Raw genomic sequence first — 7,080 nt, 5'->3', positions numbered from 1 at the left:
AATTCACAATGATTGTCATTATAATTAGAAAAAGGTTTAAAGACACCTGTAGGATATTTGGCATTATCCTAACACCTCTCTGGATGTATTAACTTTGCATAGTGAGATTATAAATTTAAAGAATGCTGCTCTGTTGAGCTTTGATGATGCAGATAATGCCAATAAAATTATCCAGGACCTGAGGTCAGTATTTCCATTTCAGTCAAACCTCAGGAAAGGCATATATAGCTTGACCAGGCTAGCCCTTCTTGTCCTGGGAATACTTTTATTCCTGCCTATCGTGTTAAAGCTTTTCTCTAACTACATCAACAGACTTGCAGCCAAAGTATATGACTTGAAACTGATAATGGACCCCCAGATAGAGTTATTAATTTAACAGGCTGGCAAGCCAAGGATGGGTAAGATTCTGCACAGAGCCTTACCAACCTAAGACAGAAGTGCATTGTTTTTGATAATGCATATTCCATGGTAGGTAAGGAAGCCATTTTTGTCAGAACGATCTAAGACAAGCTCAGTCTTGTTAATGAAATAAAAAAGGGGGGAAAGGTGGAAAGCCTTTGGGGCTGTTTGGCAGGCATATGACATTTGCCAAGGACAAGGAAATGAACTGCAGGCAGGAATCTGACATTAGACTAGAACAAAAAAGTAATTTCAAGTAGGAATCTAAATCTTAGGCTACAACAAAGAAGTAATCTCAGGCAGGAATCTAAATATTAGGCTAGGACAAAGAAGTACTTTCAGACAGGAATCTAAATTTTAGGCTAGAACAAGGAAGTAGGCTTCAGACATGAAAATGACCTTGAGCTAGGACAGGGAAGTAGGCTCAGATACTTTGGTCATCCTTATAAGCCTTTAGAAACAGTGATCTCGGGAGTGTTCACATAATTGTGTTTAATGCCTTGCTTTTTCTTTGACTATTTGTGTTTATTGTCTTGCTTGTTCCTTGAATATTTGCATCTATTGTGTTGCTAGACCCTTAACCTAGAATTGACCTTAATACATGCATGTAATTAAAATGGTATAAAAGCATAAAGGAAGAGGGGATATAGGATAGGGGGTTCTAGGGAGGGGAAATGGGGAAAGGGGATGACATCTGTATTGTAAAAAAATAAAATATCCAATAAAAAAGACATAAAAGTAATTTTAACTTGACAATTGAAAGAGCCTTAACACATTTACTAATACTTGTTTAAAATCCAGATCCTACCCCACCTTTATTTCTTGCTAATATAACATCATAAAGAACTGCAGCTAACTTCTAAATATGTCTGAAAATGTTCAGAACCAGACTTCTGAATGAAAACTGTTATTTCCAATACTGGATTGATTTCTAGTCATCAGGGAAATGCAAATCAAAACAACCCTGAGATTCCATCTTACATCAGTCAAAATGGCTAAGATTAAAAACTCAGATAACAGCAGATACTGGCAAGGATGTGAAGAAAGAGGAACATTCCTCCATTTTTGGTGGAATTTTAAGCTGGTAGAACCACTCTGGAAATCAGTCTGGCAGTTTCTCAGAAAATTGGACATACTATTACCTGAAGATCCAGAGATACCACTCTTGAACATATACCCAAAAGATGCTCCAACATATAAGAAGGACACATGCTCCCATATGTTTTTAGCAGCCTTATTTATAATTTTCAGAAGCTGGAAATAATCCAGATGTTTTCAACAGAGTAATGGATATAGAAAATGGGGTACATTTACACGATGGAATACTACTCAGCTACTAAAAACAATGAATTCATGATATTTTTAGGCAGATGGATGAATTAGAAAATATCATCCTGAGTGAGGTAACACAGTAACAAAAAACATAGTATGTAGTCACTGATAAGTAGATATTAGCCCAAAAGCTCACTATACCTAAGACATAACTCAAAGACTACATGAAGCCCAAGAAAAAGAAAGACCAAAGTGTGGGTGCTTCAGTCCTTCTTAGAAGGAGTAACAAAATACTCACAGGAGCAAATATGAAACAATGTGTGGAGCACAGACTGGAGGAGGGACTATCTAGAGAGTGTTCCACCTGGGGATCCATCCTAGGTGCAATCACCAAATGCAAACACTGTTGTGGTTGTCAGGGAGTGTATGCTGAGAGGAGCCTGATATACCCGTCTCTTGAAAGGCTCTTCCAGAGTCTGACATATACCGAGGTAGATGCTCACAGCTAACCATTGAACGGATCACAGGGTCCCAAATGGAGGAGATAGAAGACTAATTTACTCAAATTTATTAATTTTTCATGTATCCTCTCTCTTCATACTTGGAAGGACTTTGTGGTTCTAAAATTACATTTATGTTATAGAGCGTTTTTTTTCCTCAGACAAGATTTCATTACGTAGCTTTGCCTAGCCTACATTAGGCTGTCCTTGAACACTCATAGATGTGTCTTTGCCTCCCCAATGCTGGGATTAAAGGTATGTGTTACCAAGCCAGATGCATGGAGAATATTTTTAATGTAAATATGTGCTTAAAGTAAAATATATTCACAAATCGTATTTGATCAAATGGTAAAGAATAACTGAGGAATCCAACAGACCTGAGAAACTTGTTTATCCTTATTAAAAATTGAGATTATCTAATTAAACCCACAATGAGCCTATGTTTGCTTTCTTGCTTCTCTTAAATCATAAATATTTTAATATGTTATGTTTGTCCAAGTATTGATAACAAAGAACCTCATGCAATCTAAGTAGAAATATAGACAGGCCCATGCTTTAAAGAGTGTGTTGACAGTTATTATCAAAAATAAATATACACATTACTGTGGTTTAGTAATGTTCTTTACATTCAATATTTTTTAATCTAGATGTACACAGAGGTATAAAAATAATACAGATTGTAAAGTTGTATATAAAAGCAAATGGCCCAAATGTCAAATATTTATTAGTAAAGAAAATGTTAAAAATATATTGTCTTTTATGCATATAAAATTATTTAACTTTGTATAAGATATTAATGTAGAAATGGTACTATTCATTACACATGTAAGAGTTTTTCTATGCATAAAATCCATGTTTATATAAATTTATATGCAAAGGCATAATTGTTTTTATAAAGTATTTTAACATTTCCTACTATTTTGTACTTAAAGTATGATTGTGTTGAGTTTAAACAGAAGTTTGATGATAGCAATCAATATTTCCTATTCTTACCTATTCTTATTTTAGCTTCAGTATTTACTTCATATGCTAAATAATGTTACTTTAAGAAACAGCATGATGCTACATTTCACTTTCTTTCTTCCTCAACTTGTTACTTAATCTTTTTTTTGAGTACAATTTACTGCACAATGTATCCTTGATTCTTTGGTTTGAAGTCACACATTTTGAAATGTAATCAATACAAGACAGAGCAGGTTTCTGGTTTCATTCTATTTCATTACCTTTCTTAGTATCCTTTTACTGGGCTGAGTACAGTGAATTTACACTTGTCAGTAAATGGACTATTATTATTATTTTATCGGTAGTGTCCTATCTGAATCCCCCATATAAGATTGAATTGAATTGAATTGAATGTCTCCAGCTATCACTCCCACCCTCCCCCAAGCCCCTTCTCTGGTTTTTAGGGACAGGGTTTCTCTGTGTAGCCCTGGCTGTCCCGGAACTTGCTATGTGGACTAGGCTAGTCTGTAACACACAGTGATCCATGTGCCTCTCTCTTTTGAGTGTTAGGATTAAAGCGATGCTCTACGTACTCATGCCTTCCTATTCCCACAGCTAACATTTTACCCATTCACCCATGTCTCTATACCTATATACAATACATGATTATTTCATAAGAACATTTCTAAGTAAACCTTAAAAGTATTTCTGGCCTATTTGTCTTCCAAGGGAGTTTGGAGGGATTACAATTCAAATTTGACAAATTTGGGAGGAATCATCACATTTATAATATTAAGTATTGGATTTCATTTATTTAATTACACTTTATTTTTTTTATAAAGTTTAGTGGTGTTTTGAATTGTGTATCTCATGTTGTCCTTGTTTATTAGTGAATTGTTCTCACATATATTTGTAGCAATGAAAGGAATCATTAGTCTTAGTGATCTTAGGAGAAACACTAAATTTTTTTTTATCATGTACAATTTACATGAACTTTCAGATTTATGCTATTTGTTATAGCTATCCACTTGATTCTTTTGAGTTTTCAGGGAGACAAGAGAATCAACTTATACTAGCCTATGTGACAGACATGCTGGAGATGGGTGTCTTGTTCTGCCATCCTCTAGTGTTTCGCATTAAGTGTGATGTTGGCAGTTGCTTTCCAGCCAGATGATCTAATTTGTCTAAGACAAGCTTCTTTGCTACTGCTTTCTTCAGCAGAGTTCTTCTGACATGTCTTTAGATGTGTTTCAGCATTTGCCTGCATCCTACTAACAAGCCCATAAACCTCGAAGTTCTCCTCAGAATTTTCCAATAAGTCGTCAGTTTTCAAGTCACCCATCTATCATTGTGTCTCATTTCACATGTGCTTGAGTCGGCTGCATGGAGATTTTATTTTAGATTCATATTAATCTTCTGCTGCTGTCTGCAATTTGATCTTAAGCAGAGCATTAAAGGAGACAGGGGAGGTTTAAAAACCCTTACAATGCTAGTATACACAAAACACCAGTCATTACAACCAATAGCCGACTCTCCTGAAATAAACTCGTCATTGATAATCTCTGATAGGTCCTCAGATATCAAGTTCCTTTGAAGTATAAGACACTTCACAGATAAAGTACAACAGAGTCAACATAATTGTAATCCCCTCTCTAAGGAGACTTTAAGAATCACACTTTGTTCAGAGGATTTCAGCACAAGAGTATTTGCTATAGAAACCTATCAAGAGATTTCTATGGCTCCAGATCTTTGTTCTCTCATTATTCTCATTCTTTTACTGTGTGTATCCTACCCTGATCCTTCAAGTTCTACTATCTCCCCAAGGAAGCTTCTCATGGGGGCCTACATTCTAAACAACTGTGGATCAGCACCACAAATGTGAAATCGACAGATGGACGTTATCTGTATGTTGGTGATAACTTTGAATAAACTGATGTAACACACACATCATCAGTTTTAAAAATTATGTTTTAGTAATTATAACATATAAAACACATTCTTTATGCTGGACTTGGACCAACGCATAGCCTCTGTTTCATCTTAGTTGTGCCTGGAGTTCCGTTATAAGATCTTGTTTTTAATCAGCAATTCTGTCATATTTAGCGAAAACAATGACACTCAGGAAAAGTTTACTAAAAGTAACTGCCTGTTCATGATCATAAACAAGGTGAAATAGAATAAAGACAAGGATTTGAAAATAAATAAATAAATAATAAATAAACTTATTAAGACATAGCATCTTAGGTGGTTTATTTTTACATTATTATAAGACAAAATTTACATTAAAATATACATTTTCTTTTTTAAAAATTTTTCTTTAACATTTATTTTATGTATGTGAATACACTCTAGCTGTCTTCAGACACATCAGAAGAGGGCATCGGATCCCATCACAGATGGTTGTGAGCCACCTTGTGGTTGCTGGGAATTGAACTCAGGACCTCTGGAAGAGCAGTCAGTGCTCTTAACCACTGTGCCATCTCTCCAGCCTCCTAAAATATACATTTTCACACTGAAAATAGAGGGGTTGGGGAGGGATACAGAATGGATAAAAGTAGAGAAATCTTTTTAGTTTAATGATAAAAGTGGGAGTGAATGCTGGATCATTTGAGGGTTTTTGATTTTGTTCATCCTTGTGGTTTTCTCTGCCTCTGCTGCCGAATCTCATCTTCTGACCTTGTGATTTCCAGGTTTCCTGTGCTGCTAGATCAGAATGCTATAACGCTACTTCTCTATCTCTGGACATAAATTTTTGACCATATATACTTATTTTGTGAGGGTCTGTGCTTTGATTGACTGAAAGCAGATGCCGTGTGACCTACACTTCTCTATTCCTTCCTCAGCTTCTCTGAAAACTCATGAATTTTCCTGTTCTCTTGTTACTTGGCTTTATCAACAGATTCCAGGTTGTCCTGAGAACAAAACAAAACCAGAAGTGATTGGTCTCAACTGTTTTTTTTTTCTTTCTTGTGCCACAGGTTGGCACCCTGACAAAGAATCGCTCCCTGAAGAGTTTCCTCTCCCTCATGTGACCTCAGCAAACAGTAAACCAGAGGAGCTATGTCTTGGCAGGGTGAGCTTTGCTCTGAAGAGGTTGTGGGCATGGAGGCAATTATTGCTGGTATCTTGAACAGATGTTCTGGGCTGCTTATAGTCTCGAAACTCTTCAGACTTCCAAGATGCCCTGCTGAGTGAATGGTAACTTTGGCAGCACATTTTGCTTCTATTAGCTAATCCAGTGGGTTGGGGAGACACGAAGGGAATAAGAGAAATCTGAGAACGCTGTCCTCAGCATCAGTCGCACGTGGTAAGCTTCACCAGAGACTACTTCATGGCATTCTGACTGGATTCCAAGCTATCTCGACCTCTGAGCATGGTGTTGCTGAACACGGAGCAGCATATTTATCTCTCTGTGTGGTTATTGATTGTATAACTTATCTTAAACGAAAGGTCATTTTAGGTCACTTATCTCTTACACATTTTTTCTTTTCTTTCCAGCAGGGCTGGCCAATAGAGTTGCTCACATGTGTGTTGCTGTTAGTGGCCTTCCTAGGAAGGAACCCCATTCCTGCTTAAGGAGCTGTGTGAGAATAAACAGGATAAGTAGAAGGAGGTCAGTTGTCTGTCCCTAGGTACAGATCCTTAATCTGAAAAGCCCCAGGCAGCTGATTATCCATGGCTACAAAGCTCTATTTGCTAGTTGTGTGCCCCCCCCCTCGATTTTTCCCCTTTTGTCTTCTTGCTTCTCTGTCCCCCTCTCTCTCTTTTCCACAAAATACCTTTTTTTTTCAGCGTGTCTCCTTGATTTTATGTCCATCTCGCTTTATAAGTGGATTCATAGTGAGCAGAATTAACCTGACCCCCTTTCTCTATTTGTAACATCATTCCAACAGGCGTTCAGTGTCTCGGATGTTTTTAGGCGGAGTTTTGTTCTGAATTAATGCAACTTGCTAGTTCAGACCTATCT

Source organism: Grammomys surdaster, unplaced genomic scaffold, assembly GCF_004785775.1.
Source record: "Grammomys surdaster isolate TR1022 unplaced genomic scaffold, NIH_TR_1.0 99, whole genome shotgun sequence".
NCBI lineage: Eukaryota > Metazoa > Chordata > Mammalia > Rodentia > Muridae > Grammomys > Grammomys surdaster.
This window is presented reverse-complemented; position numbering follows the sequence as displayed.